General features: G+C 38.1%; 1 pseudogene; it reads right to left on the bottom strand.

The window, feature by feature from the left end:
• Positions 1-19819: 19819 nt before the first annotated feature.
• Positions 19820-23950, bottom strand: LOC133798337 (ATP-dependent Clp protease proteolytic subunit-related protein 4, chloroplastic-like; annotated as a pseudogene).
• Between the last annotated feature and the right edge of the window lie 445 nt (positions 23951-24395).

Genomic DNA, 24395 nt, shown 5'->3' with positions numbered 1-24395 from the left:
CTTTAACGCTGATTTTGCCTTCTCCAAATAAGCTGCCATTCTCATGCCGCGAGCCTGGTATTCACCCAAGATTTGATTAACTACTAGCTGGGAGTCACTGTAGCAATGTATAGCTTTAGCTTTGAGCTCCTTAGCTATACGAAGTCCCGCGAGTAAAGCCTCGTATTCGGCCTCATTATTCGATGCTTTAAAGCCAAATCTTAGGGCAGAATGAAATCTGCTTCCTTCGGGGGTAACCAAAATGATCCCTGCCCCTGCTCCATTTTCATTTGACGAGCCGTCGACGTAAAGTTTCCACAGCTCGTGGGCCGTGGTTATTACCTCGTCGTCGGCTATACCCGTACATTCTACTATAAAGTCTGCCAATGCCTGTGCCTTAATGGTCGTTCTTGGGTGGTAGGTGATCTCGAACTGTCCGAGCTCAACAGCCCATTTAAGGAGTCGACATGAAGCCTCTGGTTTAGATAGGACTTGTCTAAGTGGTTGATCAGTTAGCACATGGATGGGATGTGCCTGAAAGTAGGGGCGGAGCTTACGGGATGAATGAATCAGGCTGAGCGCGAGTTTCTCCATCAGTGGATATCTTGACTTTGCCCCCAGTATTCTTTTACTGATGTAGTAAACGGGTCTTTGCACCCTTTCTTCTTCTCGGACGAGCACTGCACTTATCGCATGTTCGGTAGTTGAAAGGTATAGGTACAGTATTTCCCCCGTTTTAGGTTTTGACAGGATGGGTGGTTCCGCAAGGTGCTTTTTGAGCTCCTGAAAGGCCAGCTCGCATTCCTCTGTCCATTCAAATTTCTTACCTCCTCTCAGTAAGTTGAAAAATGGAAGACCACGATCCGTACATTTCGAGATGAATCTGCTTAGGGCCGCCATCCTGCTAGTCAGACTTTGGACATCCTTGTGCCTTCGAGGCGAGGGCATGTCAATCAGGGCCTTGATCTTGTCGGGATTAGCCTCGATTCCACGGGAGTTCACAATAAAGCCCAGAAATTTTCCTGAAGATACCCCAAAAGTGCACTTCTGAGGATTTAGCTTCATGTTATACTTTCTGAGCACGCCGAAGCACTCTTCGAGGTCATCAACATGGTTCTTGTTGAGTTGAGACTTTACAAGCATGTCATCAACATAAACCTTCATGTTGTTCCCAATTTGTTCCGAAAACATCATGTTTACGAGCCGCTGGTATGTGGCTCCAGCATTCTTGAGCCCGAATGGCATGACATTATAACAATATAGCCCTTTATCCGTGATGAAGCTCGTATGTTCTTGGTCGGGGGCGTGCATGGGAATCTGGTTATATCCAGAATAGGCATCCATGAACGACATCAGGCCATGCCCCGCCGTGGCATCCACGAGCTGGTCAATCCTTGGTAACGGAAAACAGTCTTTTGGGCAAGCTTTGTTGAGATATGAGTAGTCAATACAAGTTCTCCACGTCCCATTGGGCTTTGGGACCAACACCGGATTGGCTACCCAGTCAGGGTAAAAGGCGTCCCTAATGAAATGGTTTGCCTTTAACCTGTCAACCTCCTCCTTCAATGCTTTCTTTCTATTTTCGTCCAGCTGCCTTTGCTTTTGTTGCTTTGGGGGAAATCTTTTGTCTATGTTTAGAGCATGGCTTGCTACATTCGGGCTTATCCCCACCATGTCGGAATGCGACCATGCGAAGACATCCTGGTTTTTCTTCAGAAAACAGATTAATTGCTATTTGGCCTCGTCTTGGAGGTGTTTTAACCTTCACCTTCTTTGAGGGATCAACTTCTTCGAGCTCCTCTAAAGGTTCGAGCTCAGCTTTCTCCTCAATCCTCGGATCAATCTCTTCGTCAACCTCTAAGACCGTTCCGTCTTTGTTTTGTATGATGACGAGTGCTTGAGCGTTCGTTTGTTTCTTTCCTCTCATGGAGATGCTATAACATTCCCTCCCTGCCAATTGGTCTCCTTTCAACGTCCCGACTCCGCTAGGGGTCGGAAACTTAAGGGCCAGATGCCTTACTGATGAAACTGCCCCCAGCCCGACCAGGGCGGGTCTCCCGAGCAGCACATTGTAGGTAGATGGTAAGTCTACTACCACGAACTCCATTATCTTGGTCACCGAGACTGGATAGTCTCCCAAGGTTATGGGGAGCTCAATGGATCCCATACAGGCAGTTCCTTCTCCTAAAAAGTCGTACAAAGTAGTTGCACACGCTTTCAGGTCGCGAAGGGAGAGTCCCATCTTCTCTAGGGTTGCTTTGTAAAGGATGTTGACTGAGCTCCCATTTTCTATGAGAACCCGGTGAACCCTTTTATTGGCCAACTGAAGAGTAATGACCAGCGGATCATGATGAAGGAATTGAACATGAGAGGCATCTTCCTCGGTGAATGTTATTGGCTGTGTTTCAATTCTCTGGCTTTTTGGTGCCCTAGGTTCGGGTTCATAAGGAGACCCGTCCTCTGTCTTCAACTCGTTAACATACCTCTTTTGGGCATTCCTGCCCCCTCCTGCGAGGTGAGGCCCTCCCGAGATGGTTATTACATCCTCTCCATCAATCGGCGGGGGCCTGTCCTCTTCCCGAGCTCGGGAGTTATTGTTTTGTGTGGTCGGAGGCGCGACTACTCTCTGGCTCGCAGCCGCCTGGCCAGTACTCTGGTTTTTGACATAATGCTGGAAGTAACCTCTCGAGATCAACCCTTCGATTTCGTCCTTTAGTTGTCGACATTCATCGGTCGTATGTCCGGTGTCTCTGTGGAACCGACAATATTTACTAGAATCCCTCTTCCATTTTTTATTTCTCATCGGGTCAGGGCGCCTAAAGGGGACCTGGTTCTCATTAGCCAGGTATATGTTTTCTCGAGACTCATTGAGCTCGGTGTATACCTTATACACGGAGAAATACCTCTCCCCCTTCTTTTTCTTTCCTCCCTCAGCTTCGGGGTTACTTCCTTCGTTCTTTTTCCTCTTGGAGGGGTTCTCCGAGGCAGGCTTTGGTGCCGCTGGGTCCGCCGAGGTGGAGGCGAAGTTAATGTTTATCGTTGTAGTTTCGGACTGGGAGGTCGCTTTGAGCGTCGACCTCGCTTCCTCTACATTGACAATCCTCTGCGCTCGTCTGTTAAACTCGGTTATTGACCTTACCGGTTTCCCTTGCATGTCGTCCCAAATGGCACTTCCCGGTAATACGCCAGCTCGGATAGCCATGAGGTGTCCACTGTCATCCACATCCCGAGCTCGGGCTACTTCCAGATTAAATCTTGTTAAGTAACTCTTCAATGTTTCGCCCGGTTGCTGCCGGACGTTAGTTAAGGTGGACGCTTCTGGTCTGACCTCTACCATTGCTCTGAACTGCTTCTTAAAATCTTTAGACAACTGCTCCCATGAGGTTATTGAGTGTCTCTTATACTTTTTGAACCAACTTTTGGCAGGTCCTGCCAATGATGTTGGAAACAACATGCACCTGAGCTCGTAACCCACATTACTGGCTCTCATTATAGTGTTGAACGTGCTTAGGTGACTACACGGGTCGGTCTTCCCTTTAAACGTAGGGACGTGAGGAATCCGAAACCCTTGAGGAAATTGAGTGTCAGAAATATGGGGAGCAAACGGCTCGAGTTCCTCATCAGAGTCCTCGTATCGACCATTCCCTCGTTCATTCTTTAGGAGCCTAAAGGCTCTTTTGAGCTGATCGATTCTTTCTTGGACTGGGTCAGTAGAAGGTGCTGTCTGGAATTGACAGTCATTGATAGTGATTCCAGGCTCGCGTCTTCGCAAGGGATCTCTACGCTTATTCAAGCGATCTCTCAGGTCCGGATTTGTTTGATCTCCATTCCCCCGACTCTGATTCAGATGATTTCGCAGGTCGGGACGATTCTTGCGACTTCCAGTATTCTTACGACCTCGGTCGTGTTTACTGACGGACCTGGTCTCTCCGGACTCATCACTGCTGAAACTCATTGATCGGTTATTTCGCGATGGATTCTTTCCACGTCGCCTCGTCTTCGCAGTGCGAGACCGAGACGTCTGACTTCTCTCAGATGGAGCGCCTCTCCGCTCCTGGAAAGTCTCCCTGTTTCCTTGCCTTTCCCCCGCACGCCCTTGATCCTGATCTCGAACAGGTTGAGCGTTTCTATGTGGGGGCGAAGGATATCTTAGGGTGACGGAGGGAACCGTATAGGCGACGGTGGCTGCCACCCCTGTCGCGGCCTAGAGGGTCCAGAATTTGCCCGAGATGGGTCAGTTGCATTCGGTGCGCTCCCAGGTACCTGAGTTCGAGCCTCTGCAGGGGTTCGGTTATTCGGTGCGCTCCCAGCTCCTGTAGGCACTTCCACAGGCGGGTTAGGCGGGACCCGAGCTCGAGTATTCCTCTGGGGCCTAGGTGGAGCAGATGGCTCTGCTGGTGCCGGAGGTTGAGTCGGCCTCCTTGTGGCAGCATCCTTTCGCGGACGCCCGCGGGGCCTCCGGGGAGGAACATGTACATCCCTTGGAGGAGGGACTTGGTTTTCGCGCGGAGGCGGGGGCTGAGCCACCTGCGCCTCTGCGGCCATCCTTGTCAACTCCTCATTCCGTTTGTTGGCTTCTGCCAACAGCTGCTTCAGTTGTCGGTTTTCAAGTTCCACAATAGGAACGTACCGCTCAGGATTGTAGTACATATCCTCATCTCTTGGTGGAGGAGGTGGTTCCCGGGAATCAGAGGACTCACTTCTCTCTTCAACATCCGGGTTCTCCATTGGTTGTTTTCCAGGACGTCTTGGGTAATTTTCTTCAGGGGTGTTCTGATTTTTTGTGGCCATGATTTTCTCAGGGATGAATGCTTAAGGCTCTCAATGAAAGCACCAAACTGTTGACGTCGTTTTTTGTCAAACAGTGAAAGAAGAGCACATAAACAATAGTTGATAACGGCCAATTGAAATAAAACAATGTAAACACACGATTTTTACGTGGTTCAGCAGTTAAATCTTCCTAGTCCACGAGTCTTTGTTATTGAACTCAAGATTATCTCTAGGAATTCTTCAAGAATGAATTCTCCAGAGTTTTCTTTCAAGGATCAGAATTTTGGTCCTTTACAATGGTGCATGGCTTCTCTATTTATAGAGAAGGCTGCAGAATACTATCCCACATATTTTGGGTAGTTACTTTTTTGTATAAATAAAATAAATGGCTTTAAATGCCTATAATCAGATATAAAAGGAAACGTCCCCTGAAGACCAGGAGACGTATAACTGACCAAATAATATCCCACGATTCTAGGGGATTTACAATAATAAATGAGGATTACATCTCATATATATAACACTTGTAGATATTCAAGGTGGTTATCACGTATCTCTAAGGCTTTAGCTTCCCAGGTTTCCCGTCGTCTACCGAGCTAGAAACATCTCCCGAGGCCACATGGCTTTCGAGATCGTATGTGCGTCGAGCTCGGGACCCCTGATCTGAGGTCGTCCCTGAAGATAAGAGCGTTCCCGGAGCTATTTTTCGAGATCATGAATACTTCGAGGTCACCATACTCGAGGTCGTCTATGTCTTGCAGGCTCGACATTCGATCCTGGAGCATGTTTCCAACCTTATGAGTCCACTTATTTACGAATCCAACTTTCGAGATCATATTTAACACAGCTCGAAATCTGGGTATAACATATTAGTATTTCTTATTTTCCATTGAGATAATAAAAATATATCCAACAATCAAAAGCTCAAAACCCTTGTTTGTTTCAATGGAAGGAGAAATCATAGAGATCTTGTGAAAAGATGGTAAGATAAGGTAATATTCTTCTTTGTTTCTCTTAGAAGATCTAGTGGCTCTCATGTGGTGATCGAAATAAGGAAACTTATATGAATAGGTGTGTAGTTGTTAAATGAGATACATTGTGACATAGTTGACACATTTTTTTGTGAAAGTTAATGTGTGATCCCTAGAAATGAATTTTTGACATGATTTTCATAATATAGGGACTATAAAACTTATATGTATATGCTATAGGTGAGATAGTATTACATTGATATGAAAATTATGTTTTGAGATTTTATAAAGTATGATAATTTGGTAGTTTTGATATGCCTATATATTGATGTTGTGAATCAGTAGAATATATCAGTATGTGGATATGAGAATTATTGTATGATATTTGTGATATACTTACAATTAATTATGTGATTCAAAATGCATGTTAATATGATAGACATATGTTGACAAATTATGTGAATTTACATTAAGACATAATTATGTTAATATATAAAATATATTGACGTGAATTATCATGATTTTATAGTGTGCCATATAATATGAATATTAATGCGATTAGTAACTATTTATTTGGTAAATAAAAAAAACTTGAGAATTTAAATTTTCTCATTTGATAGATGAGCATCCCATTTTATGAGATAAGAAAAGATGAACCTAAGGGGGTTACATCTTTTAATGGTTGTGTCTTGCTAATGCAAGAAAAATGGATCAAGGTGGATCCAAAACTTGAGATAGCATATTGTCAAATAGAATTAGAGTCTAAAGTGTGGTGAAACGAAATATATTTGAGAATTATTTAGTGACAATAATTCTTAAATATTTAATGTCTCAGTGAGGAGACATTTCAAAATTGGAGAAGCAATTTTGAATCTTTACACCAATAGTGAATACATTAAAGAGAAATTTATTCATTTTGGTTAAAGATGGTGATATATTTAAATTAATTTCAATGAGGTGATAACTTTAAACTAAAACAATACAAGGCTCTCAAATCTTGGTACATTTTTGTTGTACATGGATGTAAAGAATAAGGAGTGGTATGAGATTCATCCAAGATCTCTCGCCGGATATCAGAATCCATAAGAACACAGATCCGACCCTTGTACTTTAGTAATCCCATCTCCGAGATAAAGAAGTCTTTAGCCGCTCCGACTAAGACACTCTCTCTGTGCCCTCTCAACTAGGGATCCTTCCCTTGCACCTCCTTGACCCTCTTAAGGAGTGTAGACTGAAGAGTGGTGTTGGCTAACCGACCAACCATCAACTCTATACCCGCTCTAGTCATCTCCTCAGCTAACTTATCAAATATCTACCTCAAACTGAGCAATTGTCCTGGACCCTTTCGACTCAATACATCAGCCACTACATTAGCCTTCCCAGGATGGTATAGGATATTACAATCATAATCCTTTACCAATTCCAGCCACCGTCTATGGCTCATATTTAGATCCTTCTGAGTAAAGAAGTACTTCAAACTCTTATGGTCGGTGTATATTTCACACTTCTCACCATACAAATAATGTTTCCAAACCTTAAGTGCAAATACCACCACTGCCAACTCCAGATCATGTGTGGGATAGCTCTACTCATACTCATTTAGCTATCTCGATGCGTAGGCTATCGCCTTTCTGGCTTGCATCAGAACACACCCTAAACCCTGCCTGGAAGCATCACAATAAAGCAAAAACTTCTCATTGTCCGACGACAGACTCAATACTGGAGCGGTGATCAGTCGCCACTTCAATTCCTTGAAACTATTCTCACACTTGTCTGTCCACACATACTTGGTCTTCTTTCTCGTCAATTCAGTCAACGGTGTGGCTATCCTGGAGAACCCCTCAAAAAACCGCCGATAATCCCTTGCTAATCCCAGAAAACTCCTAACTTCTGGTACACTGTTCGGTCTAGGCCAATCTTTCACTGCCTCAATCTTACTTGGGTAAACCAGAATCCCCTCCTTACTGACAATATGGCTCAGAAACGTGACTTGCGGTAGCCAAAACTCGCACTTGCTGAACTTAGCATATAACCTATGCTCTCTCAACTACTGCAATACCAGGCGTAAATGCTGCTCATGCTCTATCTCTGACTAAGAGTACACCAATATGTCGTCAATAAACACAATCACGAACTTTTCCAAATAGTCCTTGAAAACCCTATTCATCAAGTCCATAAAAGTTGCTAGGGCGTTGGTTAATCCAAAGGACATAACCAGGAATTCATAGTGTCCATATCTCGTGCGGAAAGTGGTCTTTGGTATGTCCTCCTCTTTAATCCTTAACTGATGGTAACCTGACCGGAGATCAATCTTAGAAAACACTATCTTCCCCTGTAGCTGGTCAAATAAATCGTCGATCCTAGGTAGTGGGTACTTGTTCTTAATGGTCAACCTGTTCACCTCCCTGTAGTCAATACACATCCTAAGAGATCTATCCTTCTTCTTAACGAACAACACTGAAGCACCCCATGGTGAGAAAATCGGTCTGATGAACCCCAAATCCAGTAACTCCTGCAACTGAATCTCCAATTCCTTCAACTCCATCGGAGCCATTCTATAAGGTGTCCTAGATACTGGCTCCGCCCCTGGCGCCAACTCTATAAAAAAAACCCGATCTCCCGCTGTGGCGGCAACACTGGCAAGTCCGTTGGAAATAGATATGGAAACTCACATACTAATCTGGTGTCACTCGGTCCAACCGACACAACCCTAGAAGTATCCACAATGTTCGCTAGGAATCCTATGCAACCTTCCTACATTAGGTCTCTAGCCCTTAGTGCCGAAATCATAGGTACTCGCGGTCCATTAACTGTCCCCACAAATACAAACGGTATCTCCCCTTCTGGTTCAAAAGTCACCATCGTGCGCTTGCAGTCAATCGTCGCCCCATACTTTGATAACCAATCCATCCCTAGAATCATATCGAATTCATCCATCTCTAACTCAATCAGATCAACAAACAACTCTCTACCATCTATCTCTACTGGCAATGCTCTAATCCATCTCCTAGAGACTACTAGTTCCCTAGTTGGCAACAAGGTTTGAAAACCCCTAGCATACAAATCACTAGGTCTACACAGTTGTTCTATCACTCTAGCATACACAAATGAATGAGTAGCTCCCGAATCAGTCAATGCAGTATAAGAAGAACCAGCACTAGAAATCTGACCTGTCACAACTGAGGGGCTAGCCTCAGCCTCAGTCTGAGTCAAGGTGAATACTCTGGTAGGAGCGAGACTGTCTCCCTGCTTCGACTCCTCTTTCCTGGCTTGTGGTCAGTCCTTCTTTACATGATTGATACTCCCACAAATAAAGCTAATCCTGCACTCTCCCTGATGTCGTCGTCTGCACCGAGGACACATTGGGAAGCTCATCTAGTTGTCACCCCCGCCCTGACGGCCACTAAAAGCACCCCGTCCTCTCCTATCCGAGCTAGGAGGGATGAAAGAATCTGGGGGCTTTCTCTTCTGTTCACTGGGGCCACTACCCCGACTAGATCCAGTAAAATGAGGCACCGTCCTGACATCGCGCCTAGCAGTGCCCTCTCTCCATATCTGATCCTCGACCCCCTCAACTGTAAGGGCCTTGTCCACTACCTGAGCATATATAGTAGTCCACGGATCCAAAGTAATCTTTACATCATGGGCGATCATAACATTCAACCCCCATACAAACCGATCCCTTCTTGCCGCATTAGTTGGCACCAAATCCGGTGCAAACTTTGCCAACCGGTCAAATCTCAAAGCACACTCAATAATTGTCAACCAATTCTGAGTTAGGTCGATAAACTCATCAACCTTCGCAGCTCGGACTGCAACACTGTAATACTTCTCGTTGAAAATGTTTCTGAACTCTTCCCAGGTCATAACCGCAACATTCCTTCTTTGAGTCACTACATCCCACCAAATGTGGGCATCCTCTCTGAACATGTAGCTGGAAAAAACTACCCTCTCATTCCCTTACACCCTCATGAAATCCAGGATGGAGGAAATCATATTCATCCATTGCTCTGCCCGCAGTGGGTCTGGTCCACCCTCGAAGGTGGGAGGATGCTGCTTCCTAAACCTCTCGTACAAAGGTTCCCACCTATTCTCCATAACAGACTGAACTAGCATTGGTGTCGTAGCCTACTGAAATTGCAACCTCTCAACACCACGAACAATTTGTTCGGATGTTTTAATTACATAAACAAAAATATTTACTGTGCAGCTGAATGGGGGTCCTGTTGAGACTGTTGATCGACTGAAGCGCCAACTTCTTATTCGGCACCGTCGATGCACGTTGCCAAGGAGATTTTAGGAGACTCTGGGGCATCTTTTTGTTGGGGTTTCTTGCCCTAATTAAAACCCACATTCTTTGTAATCTCATTTTATTATCAATAAAAGAATATAAATCATTTTTTGACTTGGTCAATCACTTTGCTCACATGTTTTATTTTCATGATTATTTGTTTAATATAAACTTCTATTAAATCTTGAGCATATAGCTAATCTTATTTATAGTGGCGTAATCACAATGGAATATAAATATGATTATATGTTCAAAATAAGTTAGTCATAAGATTAGTCAGTGCAGAGGATTTACACTGACTTGTCAATCTACGATATGATCTACTTACACATTACAGTTTTATGTTCTTTCCAGAACATTAGCAAAGTCGATAAATCAGATGTATTTGTTACATCGGATAGGATCGATATTGACAGTTGATAAGATAAGTAAACATACCGTTATTATCTATTCTAGTCATATCATATAGCTGACCATAGGTCAATTCAATGTCAATTCTGAGTGGTTAGTATTCTAACTGATTGTATTATTTGAGTTCTTTGACTTGTTCGTTACTAGCTAACCTTACGGACTAGTCCATACTTACATCTTGGGAACTCGGTAGTATAATTGAGTGGGAGTGTTAATCATAGATATGAACATCTATAGCTTCTGATGAAGAAGTGAAACGATGGTTTCCTTTTAGTTTGGTTCAAGGTGTTAAATGATAGAGATCTCATTTCAGTAATTAAATTAGTTTACTGAAATATCATTTACAAGGAACTAAGTGTTTTAAGGATAAAATACAATGAGGGGTAAAACAGTATTTTAGTCCTATCTCATTGTAGACCGTCGATAAAGGATTGAGTGAAAATTATGGTTGTATCAATGGATAATTAATAGCGTATCTATATTTGTTATAGAACGTTCTATGAATTCAAGAGTGCAATTCCGAGTCTATAGTGGAGTCACGAGGAATTAATAAGTTAGTAAGTTTATTTGTTAGATTTATGATAACTTATTGGAGCTTGATTTCATAGGCCCATGGTCCCAATTGTACGTTGGATAAAATCATCTAGAATTAATTGATTTAATCATCAATTAGAATTATCAATGTTGACCAGGTCAATTTTGGATAGTTTCACAGAGTTGTGTAATTTTGAGAAGAAAAGAGAAATTATGGCAGATTTATTAATTAAGATAAATTGGTATCTAAATTAATAAATAAGTTTAAATCAAGGTTAAAATTATAAATAATTAATTTGATAAATGATTTAAATAATTATTTAATTAATTAAATCAATAGAAAATAATACAGGCCTTGATTTTAAGTCCAATGGGCTTATAATCAAATGGGAAATTTCATGGGCCTAAAGCCCATGATAATTTCGACCTAGGGCTTCAAAATTACTATTATTTTATTGATTTTTTTAATTAAATTAAATGACCTAATTGAGTCTATAAAATGAGTGCTTAGAGAGAAGTCAAAACATAAGTTTTATCACTGGTTTTCTGATAGTTTTAGATTCTCTCTAAACACAAGTAATTTTCTAAGCCTCTCTATTATTTTCTCTTCTTCTCTCTATATCTATATCATGTGTCGAGAATTTCTCACACTAGTCTAGGTGGTTCTAAGGATACATTAGAAGATTGTGAAGAAAATAGAAGATCGGCTCAATTTCTTGATAATACTCTGCGACAGAGAGGATACAAGAGTTAGAGAAACTGAAGGAAGGACGGTTTCATTCCGCTGCGTATACTGTAAGTAATCTATTCTTTGAATTCAATTTTAGAAACATGTTTTAGGCTATCTCGTATTAATTTGTTTAATATTAGATATACATGAAAATAAATAAGATCCTGTATAAAGTTTTCCCAACACTTTTTCCTCCTCTAAGCGAGCAGCGCACTTGGCAAGTTCAACCTGTTTTACCTGCTCAGGAAGATAGTCAAAATTTTCCTATTGGTTTTTCTTCCAGAACATGTAAAAGAAGGTGAAGGCGGGTCCTCAGAACTTCTCTAGGTTTTTGGCCTTTTGCTCTTCGAGCAGCTTCACTCGCCCTTCTGGGCTGTTCGCCTCCTTCATGCTTGCCTCCAGATCCTCTTGAAGCTTAGTGGCTTCCTTTTAGTTGGTTTTGGAGGCTTCCGTAAACTTCTTTGTGGCAGAAATTGCCTTAGCCAGATATTATTGGCTTTTCTTCAGCTCCTCGGTCAAATTGGCAGCTTTGTCTTCATCCGCTTTGACTTTGTGTTCAACCACCTTGACTTTAGTCTTCCATGCCTTGATTTCATCACCATGTATAGCGTTAATGTCTTCAGCGTCGTGTCAACTGTTGTGTATGGTAAGAATACCTTGCGAACAGAAGACAGATAAAGTCATCAGAAATTATAAAAAGAAAGTGTGTTCGAATACAACTGAAAACTCTAGGAACTCACACTGAGGATTTCGTTTAACCCCTGACCAAGGATCTGGTCATGTGGTAGGGGGTGATCTGTGAAAATTAGTACACAAGTATACGTGGTCAATTCAAGCAATATATGATAAGTAGAGTATCGATCTCACGAAGATTGTTTTCCAAATACCACTAATTGTTCTTTAACTTTCTATTTAGTGAATTTAAACTTAAATGAATAATGAAAATTAAAAATGAATACTCTAAATTATGAACAGAAGTTAAATAACTATAAGCAAAACAATGAATCAACTAATTCAAAATCAATACTAAAACGCCTAGGAATTAATTTCATCAACCTTTCATTCCATTAATTTTACTAATCAATTCTAAATCTTTTCTTTCTATTCTAATAGTAGGTTAATATAACCAATTCATATTCTTTTTCAAGATATAAGATCTCAGTCTATATGCAGGTTTTTAACATTTCTGTGATAAACTTGAACATATATAAGACATTAAGCAAAGAAACCTAATTACTACACAAGTCATACAGGCACTTTCATCCAATATGCAACCTATGTCTATATAATGATAGCATATTCAATTCTCATCTTTCGAATTTTGAATCAAAATCATTAAATCAAGTAAATAGTGATCAAATATTTATCAACATTAAACAAACATCATATAGATTAGAATAGAAAAGAAGTATCAATAGAATATCATAATAAAATTAAATAGAAATCCCAGTGACTACATTAATTTATAGATAAAAAGAATTTAGTTCATATATAACATGATGAAAATAAACTTCAAATAATTATTCATAAAAAATAACCTAAAGAATTCAGATGAAAAAGAAAAATCTAGAAAGTTAAAACCAGAAAAAGCAATCTAAAGCAGCAGTCTTTTCTAGATCTAGGGTTTACAAAATTAGAACTGCTTATCAAAAATCGCAGAATAATGTTCCTTAAATAGTTTTCCAAGGTTCCCAAGTGAAAAGATCGTTTTGCCCTTCAAAAAGTGGCTAAAAATCTGAAAAACGCGTTTATAGCACTGTGGCGCTATGTATTGAGCGTTGTAGCACTATAGTTAGAGCCAAAATTGCACTAAAAATCGTTTCACTAGCGCTGTAGCGCCCTTAATGTAGCGCTGGGGAGCTACTTACAGATTCAACAAGCTCCATCATATCCTTCCTAGTGATGTGGCGCCACTTTGATAGCACTGTAGCGCTATTGATAGTATCAAAACACGGACATATTGCTCCCGAAAAACATGATTTTCTCCAAATTAACTTTGTTTTCTTTCACTTTCACTTCATTCCACTCTTTTCACCAACTTATCATGGAAAACCTGAAACATGAACAAATGAGCATAATTTTGCAATAAAATAACCCTAAACTAACGAAAACCTACCTTAAAACTAGACCATAAACGAGCCTAAATCTCGTTTATCAAACTCCCCCTAAACATTACTCGCTCTCAAGTAAAGAATCTTACTAGACTCAAAGCTAAACAAACCAAATTGACATAACTAACCAATTCCAACACTCAAGACTGCTATGCACATATAATTCTCAGAAAAAACAATCATGTTATTTAAACATATTAATCTAGATTTTCAGTCAAAATTACTTCACCCTTTCACTACAATCTATCAACACCAAAGTTCATTTACTCATAACTCGCAAATAAAATAATTGAACTACTTTATGCACATCAAATTCTCACCAACTAATAACATAACCAAATATTTTCATATGCCTGCATTACTTACTATTCTCCATTAATATAAACAAATGCACATATAAGAATCAATAGGACTTTATAAGGGTTGTAATAAAAGGCTTATGTATAGGTAGATAAAAAGACATTTTTAGGCTTAATCGTACCACAAGCAAAATTTCCTAGCAAATTCATACCACTCATCCCTTGTTACTCTTTTTTCTGTGCAATGATTGAGAATATTTTTTTTCCAATACACTCCCCCAAACTTTGCTTTTTCAATAGATAATTGTTTGGGAGCATAATCATTTTTCACTTTCTTTTCCTTTTTTTTCTTCAATTTTTTCTCAATCACAAGTAATTTCTGAATAACACATAATACAAACATCCCATTACACATTTACTCCCCTCATATAATAATTTTCAAGATCATGGTATGGGTCAAAAAGAGTAAATGGTAATCCAATTCACAGGTAGGCGCAAAAGAATGTGTTAACAAGAAAACAGTTATAAGGCTCAAAAGGGTTAACTAAGGATAAAATTTAATAGGGTTAGCTTAAAAGGCACAACCAGTCCAAAAAAAATTGCCTATATCCTTTTCCCAAAATGTGCATTGTTTTAAATTTCATCTCAAATAGTAAGCAAACAGGTTCTAGAATTTATTTCAATCTTCTCAATCCATAATCCAAATTCGACATGCATAAAATAACTCAATTATAACATTTGCAGTTTATGAGCAATAGATCTCTAATGTCAACAAATCATAGTAAAAAAAAAAGTAATCTAACCAAGCACACATATTGTTTCAGAAGCACATCAACTTTTCCTTTGGATTATACAACATATCAGTCAATCATATTAAAATGGCAACTATCATCAACTTAATTTACACTCTAAAACATGACTCAAAACAACTAACAAAAATAAAAACAAAAAACCGTAAAACTCAAACGCATCAAAGAACATCAAAAAGAAATTTCTCCCCCAAACTTAAAATCGAACATTGTCTCCAATGTTAAAGTATAGAAAGAATGAGAACAAAGACTTACTTGACCAACCACATCAGTATGGTGGTTGTGGCGGCTGGGACAAAGGTCCCTCGAAAGGTTAAGATGGTGGAGGTTGTGGTTCTGGAAATCCAGCAAATGACTGAGGTGAAGGCAGAGAGTAAAATGGATAATACGGTGGTGGTGGAGCAAAATAAGTTTGATTTGCCTCGTTTAAAGACCACCGACTCACCAAGTTGTTTAAGCGAGCCACATGGTTCACCTCGTATTCGTACCGTTGGCCCATGTACTGATTCATCATGTGCTGCTGAACCATATACTGATTTTTTTGGATAAGATAATCCAACTTATCACTGACGTTCTTCATGCTATGGTCACTACTACCCCCAAAAACACCAGATCAGCCTCTTCTTCCACCTCCATTTCCACACGACGTTTACTCTTTTTCCTAGCCTGCGGCACATATAGAGCAGGTTCGGGATAATCCTTCATCAAAGTAATCGATAAAGGTTGCTGCAACGACTGATAAATATCAGTAACTAACTCAGGAACTCCAACTTTATAGCAAAACATTGTGATGAAAGATCCATGGCCCAAACCTCCAGTGGTATGGCCCTTTTCAATGAATTATATATTTTCTTTAATCCACGAACCCATATTAATAGTCATCCCTGTCATCAATGCATACATCAGAAGTACTCGATTCTTAGTCATGTTAGACACATGACTTACTGGCATGAACCGAGCACAAACAAAGAAAGCCCAAAATTTGCCCTCAATATTCAATTGACATGATGCGATACACTTAGGTAAAGAGCCAGATAAATTCCAAGGAGCACCTTCAAAGCATAACTTTTCAGCCACAACATTATAATCTATATGTCCCTTAAAAAATCTTGTATATTCCTCCTCTTGCTCTTTTATATGCGGGACATTGAAAACCTTATTAATGGATTCAGTAGTGAAAGGGACTTGCTTACCTCTAACAAAAAATTTATCATTGTGTTTAGCTCTTAAATTCGCATAGAACTCATAAACCAATGATACATTTGCATGTGCCAGTTTTGTAACAAAATTGTCCCACTTTTGAGCCGTGAGATTAGCTCTAACTAATTAAAAAAATTGATGATCAAAAGGGTCAGATTGATATTCTACTTCTCATTTCGGAATCAAGGTTTTTCGCACAAACTTTTCATACCACTCTTGAGCTTGAAAATTTATAAACCTAGTTTCATCATACTCTTGCTCCGTGCTATCATCCCTTTGTTGGGAGGCAGAAGCTTGGCCTTTTTCGTTATCCTTAGACCTTCTCGCTCTACTTTTAGAAGCCATTGTCTACACTCTCAACAACACCAAAACCCATAAATTTTTTTACAGCACCTCCCCTTAAAATAAACACTTTCCTTCTTCACAACCACCCTATAAATTCAATTTCACAAAACACAATACCCCAAATTCTCCAAATCACAGCAACAAAAACCAAATTCCACCAAAAGCAAACACAAATGTACCCCACCCCAAATGCAGCAAAAATCTTGGAATAAAAGGGATTGAAAACACTTACTAGCCCTTGAAATGGTCTCCCTTGTGCTTTATTGAGTAAATCCCCTTGAAAACTTTTAACCCTCTGCAAGAAATTTGAAACTCTGAATTTTTAGGGCTCAAAATGGAATTTTGAAATTGAAATTGATTTTAGAGGGAAGAATTTGATCAATGGACAAAAAGGGCTGAGATAGATGAGAAAATGATGAAGATAAGTGGAAGAGAGGATGGGATTTTCTGGAAAGAAGCTGTAATGGAGGATCTATGGAGGTTTTGGGGTGTTGGAATATGGAGAACACGAAAGGGAGAAGAGAAAATGAGGGTTTGTGGAAAGAAATTCGAAACTCAACCCTTTTTAAAAAAATATGGGTAAGAGCGCTATAGTGCCACATGTCTAGCGTTGTAGCGCTACTAGGGGTTTCTGGGAAAATTGGTTCTGAGTATAGCACCATAGCGGCACTAAATCAGCACTGTAGCGCTGCTTGGCTGAGTAAAATATCCTTTTAATCTAAGAATAGCGTTGTAGCACTGGTAACCGTTTCAACACGCCTTTTTGATTATGAGATTAGCGTCGTAGCACCCCCTTCATAGCGCGATAACGCTATTGCCTCAAAAATAACATTTTTCTAACCCCTTTCTTGTAAACTCTTGTGTTTTTTTCACGTTTTTCACAATTCATACAATTCATCAAAATTGTTCTAATTAAAACTAAAAATACTCACTAAAACAAATTCCCTAAACATTGTTCCAAACAAAACAAAACAATAACATAAACTCAAAATACAAAAGAAATAAAAATAAACTTAGGAATGCCTCCTACGAGCGCTGTCTTTAATGTCTTTTAGCCAGACTCTTGTTTGTATTGAATTCAGATTGGTTCCAAAATCACCACGGACTTGCATTTTTCCACCGGCCCTTCCAAATAATGCTTCAATCTCTGATCATTCACCTTAAAGTGTCTCATCTTCTCACTATGAACTTGCATTGCTCCATAAGGAAGTGAAGCAACTACCGTGTACGGTCCTGACCATCTTGACTTCAATTTACCAGGAAAGAGCTTAAGTCTTGAATTAAATAGCAGCACTTTATCTCCTGGTTGAAAATCCTCCCTCAGTATCTGTTTATCATGAAAGGCCTTCGACTTCTCTTTATAAATCCTCACATTCTCATAATCTTCATTTCAGAATTCATCAAGCTCGTTTAACTCCATAAGCCTATTTTGTCCAGCCATAAAGAGGTCAAGATTTAACTTTTTCACAACCCAGTAAGCTAAATGCTCTAGTTCCACCCGTAAATGGCATGCCTTACCAAACACGAATCTATATGGTGACATACCAATTGGAGTTTTAAATGCAGTGCGATAAGCCCAAAGTGAATCATTGAGCTTCTTCGATCAACCTTCCTTGATGTATTTACAGTCTTTTCCAAGATACCTTTAATCTCCCTATTCGACACTTCGGCTTGACCATTTGCAATTGGATGATAAAAAAGTACCTTTCAATGATGAACACCATTACAAGCACAGAGAGTAGTGAAAGACTTATTGCAAAAATGACTCCCCCTATCAATAATAATTTATCTTGGGGTACCAAACCGAGTGAAGATATTTTTGTAAAGGAATCTAAGTACCTCTTTCCCATCACAAGTAGGAGTTGCTGCAGCTTCTACCCATTTAGAAACATAGTCCACCACAAGAAAAATGTACTTGTTATTATACGATGACGGGAAAGGTCCCATAAAGTCTATTCCCCATACATTAAACAACTCGACTTCCAAAATACTAGTCATTTGCATTTGATCTCTTCTTGATATATTCCAAGTCCGTTGACAACGATCACAACCTTTGACAAAGACATTAGCATCTTTAAATAATGTAGGCCAGTAAAACCCACTCTGCAAAACTTTTGATGTTGTTCTTGTTCCTCCGAAATGACCGCCGCAATGCAAAGTATGACAATGAGTCAAGATTGACAACATCTCCTCTTCGGGCACACATCTTCTAATAACTTGATCAGGACAATGTTTATACAAAATAGGCTCCTCCCAGTAATAGTGCTTCACCTCCAAATAGAATTTCTTTAATTATTTCCTTGTCATCTCAGGTGGTATAACCTTTACAGCCAAAAAAATTAACATAGTTTGCAAACCATGGAACATCTTTACAAACACTTACTTCAAACAACTGCTCATCAGGAAAAGAATCATTAATCTGAACCTCTTTATCAAGAGACTCCTCATCAGCCTCCAATCTAGACAAGCGATCAGCCACCAAATTCTCTATGCCTTTCTTATCTTTAATTTCCACATCAAATTCTTGTAACACAAAATGCATTGAATAAGACGAGGCTTGGAATCTTTCTTGGTCATAAGATATTTTTTCGCAGAATGATCTGTGTAAACAACCACCTTATTCCCAATCAAGTATGGCCTAAACTTATCAAAGGAAAACACTATGGACAGCACCTCTTTCTTTGTAGTTGCATAATTAATTTGAGCATCATTCAATGTACGACTTGCATAATAAATCGTTCTAAATACCTTGTCAACCCTTTGTCCCAACACTGCCCCAACTGCAAAGTCACTAGCATCACGCATCAATTCAAATGGCAAATCCCATTGAGGTGCTACAACTATAGGTGCCAAAATCAATTTCTCCTTAAGTATCTTAAAAGCTTGGTGACAGTTTTCATCAAAATCAAAAGGAACTCACTACTACAAAAATGGGATTTTCCGACAGTTTTTAACTGTCGCTATTGAGCAATGACGACAGTCGACTAACTGTCGTATTTCCCTATGCCGGCGTAGGGGTAGCTATGCCGACAGTTATTAGGTGTCGCCGTTGCTGGCTACGCCGACAGTTATTAGGTGTCGCCGTTGCTGGCTACGCCGACAGTTATTAGATGTTTCCGTTGCTGGCTACGCCGACAGTTATTAGGTGTCGCTGTTGCTGGCAACGCCAACAGTTATTAGGTGTCGCTGTTATTGGAAACGCCGACAATTATTAGGTGTCGCCATTACTGGCTACGCCGACAGTTATTAGGTGTTGCCGTTGCTTGCAAAAAAATTATTTATTTTTATTTTAAATTAAAAATTATGATTTAAATTAAACATTTATATACAAATTTAAAAAAATTATAGATTAAAATAACAAATTTTTTATAGAGTATTTACAAATAATCATTTACTCTAATAAAAATTACAAATAAAATAAATCACTAAATTCATTGTCCAACAACATATATTTCTTCTTCTTGTCCTTATACACACTCTCGTTAACAAGTCTTTCCAAAGTTCAGACTATGATAAGTGTCAAGAGTTTAATCAAACTATGAGAAAGACAGAGAAATAGAGATATACATTTGCCCTATGCTGTAAAAGAAACTTGTTTCAACAGTCTCACGCATTCCTGAAGTTCTACTTGTTACCTTCTGCCGTGAACTTACCTGGAAGCAACAAAATCAATAAATAGAGTCACTCTACAGGATACTAAAAAACCATAAGTCATGAGACAAAATTTAACCAAACTTTCGAATATGATTTCAGCTCAGAAGGATAATATATAAAAGGAGTCATTTCTATAGCAGTCTCAAATTCAGGTAACCTAGAGAAAGTTAGGAAACATGGTAATTTAGGTAACCATACTATTAAATCTTTTTTTTTTTTAATTTTTGTAGACAATTTCAACTATTGATAATAATACCTTGTCTATGACACCATATTCAACTGCCTCACTGGGACTAAAATATTTTGGATGCCTGATGTCATCTTCAATTTGCTCAGCTGATTTGCCAATATGCTTTGCAAAAAGATTAACCTTGACAAAAGAAAGAAAAAAAGAAATGATATATCACCTCATGTGACTGCAATTCAAATCAAAGCTTGTCAATTAGTAAAAAAAAAATATTAACTCTATCTGTTGTATTCTAAGCATAATTAACAAAAACATCTTTTCAGAAGCTTATGTGTGGTCATTTTTTTTCTTCCCCTTGTCACTTTGACACGTTATTGAGTTTTATTCTCATTACTTGGTTTGATGAATTAAGTTCTACAGAAAATTTTAAACTGGTACTTTATAAAAATATGAAGCCAGAACACACAGGGATAGACCTAATAAATTATTATCATATATTACACACAGGCATAGACCTAATAAAGTATTATCATATATTATCTTCTCTTATCCATACAAACTTTTTCAGAACACAATTATATGAAGAAAGGAATGATTTAATTTCTTCAAGTGTAAGAGTGAAAACATTTAAGAAGATAATAACAGTTATTTAAACACTCTAGATCCATTTTGAAGTAACACTATCAAAACTTGGAATTTAAGACCTTTTTTAATTGCACACACAATTATTTGTAACTAAAGGTGTAATTCAGTCGTTAATCTTACCAACTCTGTCTTTACATTATTTACTTCCTTTCTTGCAAGTTCAACATTTGTTGCTTGACCTTGAAACCTTGCAATGGGCTGCATAAGTAAGAAGATTGCATTTTCAAGTTTGATTGTAATGTGCATTGATACATAACTTTATCATGGTTTTTTATTTTTCAAAAAAATAAAAATAAAATAAACTTTATCATGGTTTCCCTGGAAGAGAATGTGCATTGATTGTGTCAAACCATTGATTAAGAAAAAACCTGTTTCATCATAATTGTAGAGGAGGGCAATGCAGAACGGTTTCCCTGCACCAGCAGCAAAAGGTAAGGCTGCTTCTCTCCAAGCATTACCAACACAGAGAGTAAATATTGGGGGCTTCACATACCTGAAGTAGAGAAGAATCAATATAAGTTCGTTGGAAACATGATCCACAAACAAGACCATAATGATTACTCACCCCAAAACATCGTATATAGCAAAAGCTTCGGTCTCATAACCCAACTTTTCACCACCCTGAAAATAAAATAAAAAGAAATGATAATAAAATAATGTTAGCCAATAATCCAAGAAAGATTTTTTAAACATTTCACGAATTGACTAGTTGATACAAAAGAAAGAGGAAAAATAATTGTAGGTCAACTAGAACTAGGCAACACAAAGCAAGCACATTTCTAAATCCCAATGACATGCGTACAAGCTGGTAATTTCCAACCATATCATCATGATAACTCCCCCATATACAATAAAGATGTTAAATATAGTGATGGTATTGATACTCAAAACTTCATCTTCCTAAAAAAGAAATGTACGCAGTTGGCCACTTAGCCTAATACATCTCAAATAAAAGTTTTGGGTATTCTTGAGTCTTGACACTATTAGCAAACATAGAGACAGATGAAAAATAGAGAGAATGAATAGAAGAAGTGATAATTAATCTCTTAATAAAATACAGAATAAAACTATGACTCATGCATAGGAAAATCAAGCATGACCTAGGTAAAACATATACATATAGATGAGCAAGTGTCATTCAACTAAGTTGATCATATAAATAAATATATGACTTCTCTAATATCCATAATCCTAAAGGATCAAAAGAAGTAGATAATTACTATTCAAAGGCTTGAATTTTACGTATAATCTTAGACCATTAAGTATTTTCTTCAATGCAAGATCAATCAGTTTTGTGTCAAATGAAAATAAATGAATCATGAACTCGAGCAAAAGCTCTCCGACAATTCTTGAGAAAAACTTGTTCGATTCCATGTTGGTCTTTCACGATGTCCATAGAAGAAGTTCTCTTTGTGAAATTCGTTCCCGCAGCAGAAGAACTATGCAATTTATTAAGGAGCTTAATTTGGTGTTTGTAAATTTTAGAATACAGAACATTCAATAAAAATTTCAAACAAATATATATATATATATCATGTACATATAAAAGGTTCAATCCAAGAGCCTAGAGTACAACGTATCCAACTAGAATAAATATGTAGCAGTAAAAGAAAAGAGAATAATTATTATCTAAGTAGATAGTCAGGTCCATCTTTTCCATCGAATAACTGCAAAAGACAAGTTCTTGAAAGGATTGAGGTGTTATGTCACTTAGGTTTATGTGAGGAGAAATAGTATATTTAATTGTGTGCAACTAGCTAGGCTGCCACTAAACCAAAGACCACAAAATATTTATGTAACAATACGATGGATATATTCATGCTATTCCAAGTTTAACCAACACAGTTTCAGAAAGAAGTTTCAAGGAACTCTAAAGTTATATATTTAAAACCTTCAAATATATATATATATATATAAGCCAGGAAAAAATTAGTAATCTCATTGACTGTTTCTATTTACAATCAAATGAATAAGAGAGAATTTGGGATTTCCAAATTCTGATAACATACGGCTTTTACATTTGCATAAATTTTTGGTCTAAGATCACCTCAAACTCACAATGAACCCATTGGTTGTAGATAATAAAAATTCTCTTTGTCTTGTTCAACTGAGCAAGAGGAAATTTTGCATTTACTATATATAAATACACACAAACACACACACATATATGATATTTTTTATGATCCTTACTTTCAATTTCAGCTGCCTCTTTCTCTTCGAGGTTGGTGGCAAAGCCATTGATATGACATTTGTATGAGTAAAATGTAGACTATTTTCCCTTCTCTTTGCTGTAATAAATAAAATAATATATATAATATTGTATATATATTAAAGAATCAGTCAATCGATCAAGAATTGCCTTTGTAACTTTAGAGTCATGTGCATTTAATCCTAAATAAACTATATAAGACTTTATATATAATTGAGAAAAAAAATAAAACAAATGAAAACAATGTTAGTAGTAATTTGAATGAAACTGAAACAAAGAAGTTAGCAAATAAAAGAGCAAAAAACCACTAAAACTTCTTACGTTTTAATTTGATGGCAATAGTTAATGGAACATGGAAGAGAGAACTTCCCTGATTATCTATTTCGCTACACAAGAAAAAATGATATAAGCAAAGAAAAGTCTATCAAATAAAACAGCCCAATCCCTAGATCCATCACAATAAGATATCACAAACCCCGTGAAAGACCTCATAAACGTAGAGACTATAAGTTTATTACCTCTTCCTCATCGTCAACGATGGACTCATCTTCGTCGAAACCAGGAGAGTTAGCCAAGGTGGGCTCATCATCATCAAGAGAGAGTGATCTGACCCCTGCCCCAACTACGAACCACCAAGTCCGCCATTGCTGCAAACTCTTCAATGCATCCCCCGCCCCACCGCAGAGAGACTTACGGAGAGAAGGTTGGGGTTTGGAGTTTGGGGTCTGAGAGGAGAGAGAGGGGTTTGGGGTCTGAGAGGAGAGAGTAAGACCCAATTTTCGTTTGGGGTCTGAGAGGTTTTGGGGTATATGGGAGGGAAAAACAAATTTTGGGGGTTTTTTATTTGTCTTCGCGGGAAATAGTATTATTAATAAAATTTTATTTAAAAAAAATTCTTTTATTAAATATATAATAAATAATTGAATTAATAATTAAAAAGAATTAGTCAATTAATGAAAAATTATTTTTTAACTAATAACTACTCTATGTTGCAAATTAATAATTAATAATAAATTATTATTTATTTAATTTGATTTGCTTATTAGTTAATTAAGTAATAAATATGATTTTATAATGTTAAATTTTCAATTCAATTTATTTTAACTTTCTAATTAAATTAATAATCTTATCAAATTATATTTGGTCCCAAAATTATAAATTAACTTTTAAATCATATTTTACTCCAATTCTCATAAATTTTTTTATTGAGATTAAAAACATCTTTTTATTTATTTTCATGAATTAAACAA

Source organism: Humulus lupulus, chromosome 8, assembly GCF_963169125.1.
Source record: "Humulus lupulus chromosome 8, drHumLupu1.1, whole genome shotgun sequence".
Taxonomy (NCBI): domain Eukaryota; kingdom Viridiplantae; phylum Streptophyta; class Magnoliopsida; order Rosales; family Cannabaceae; genus Humulus; species Humulus lupulus.
This window is presented reverse-complemented; position numbering and strand designations above follow the sequence as displayed.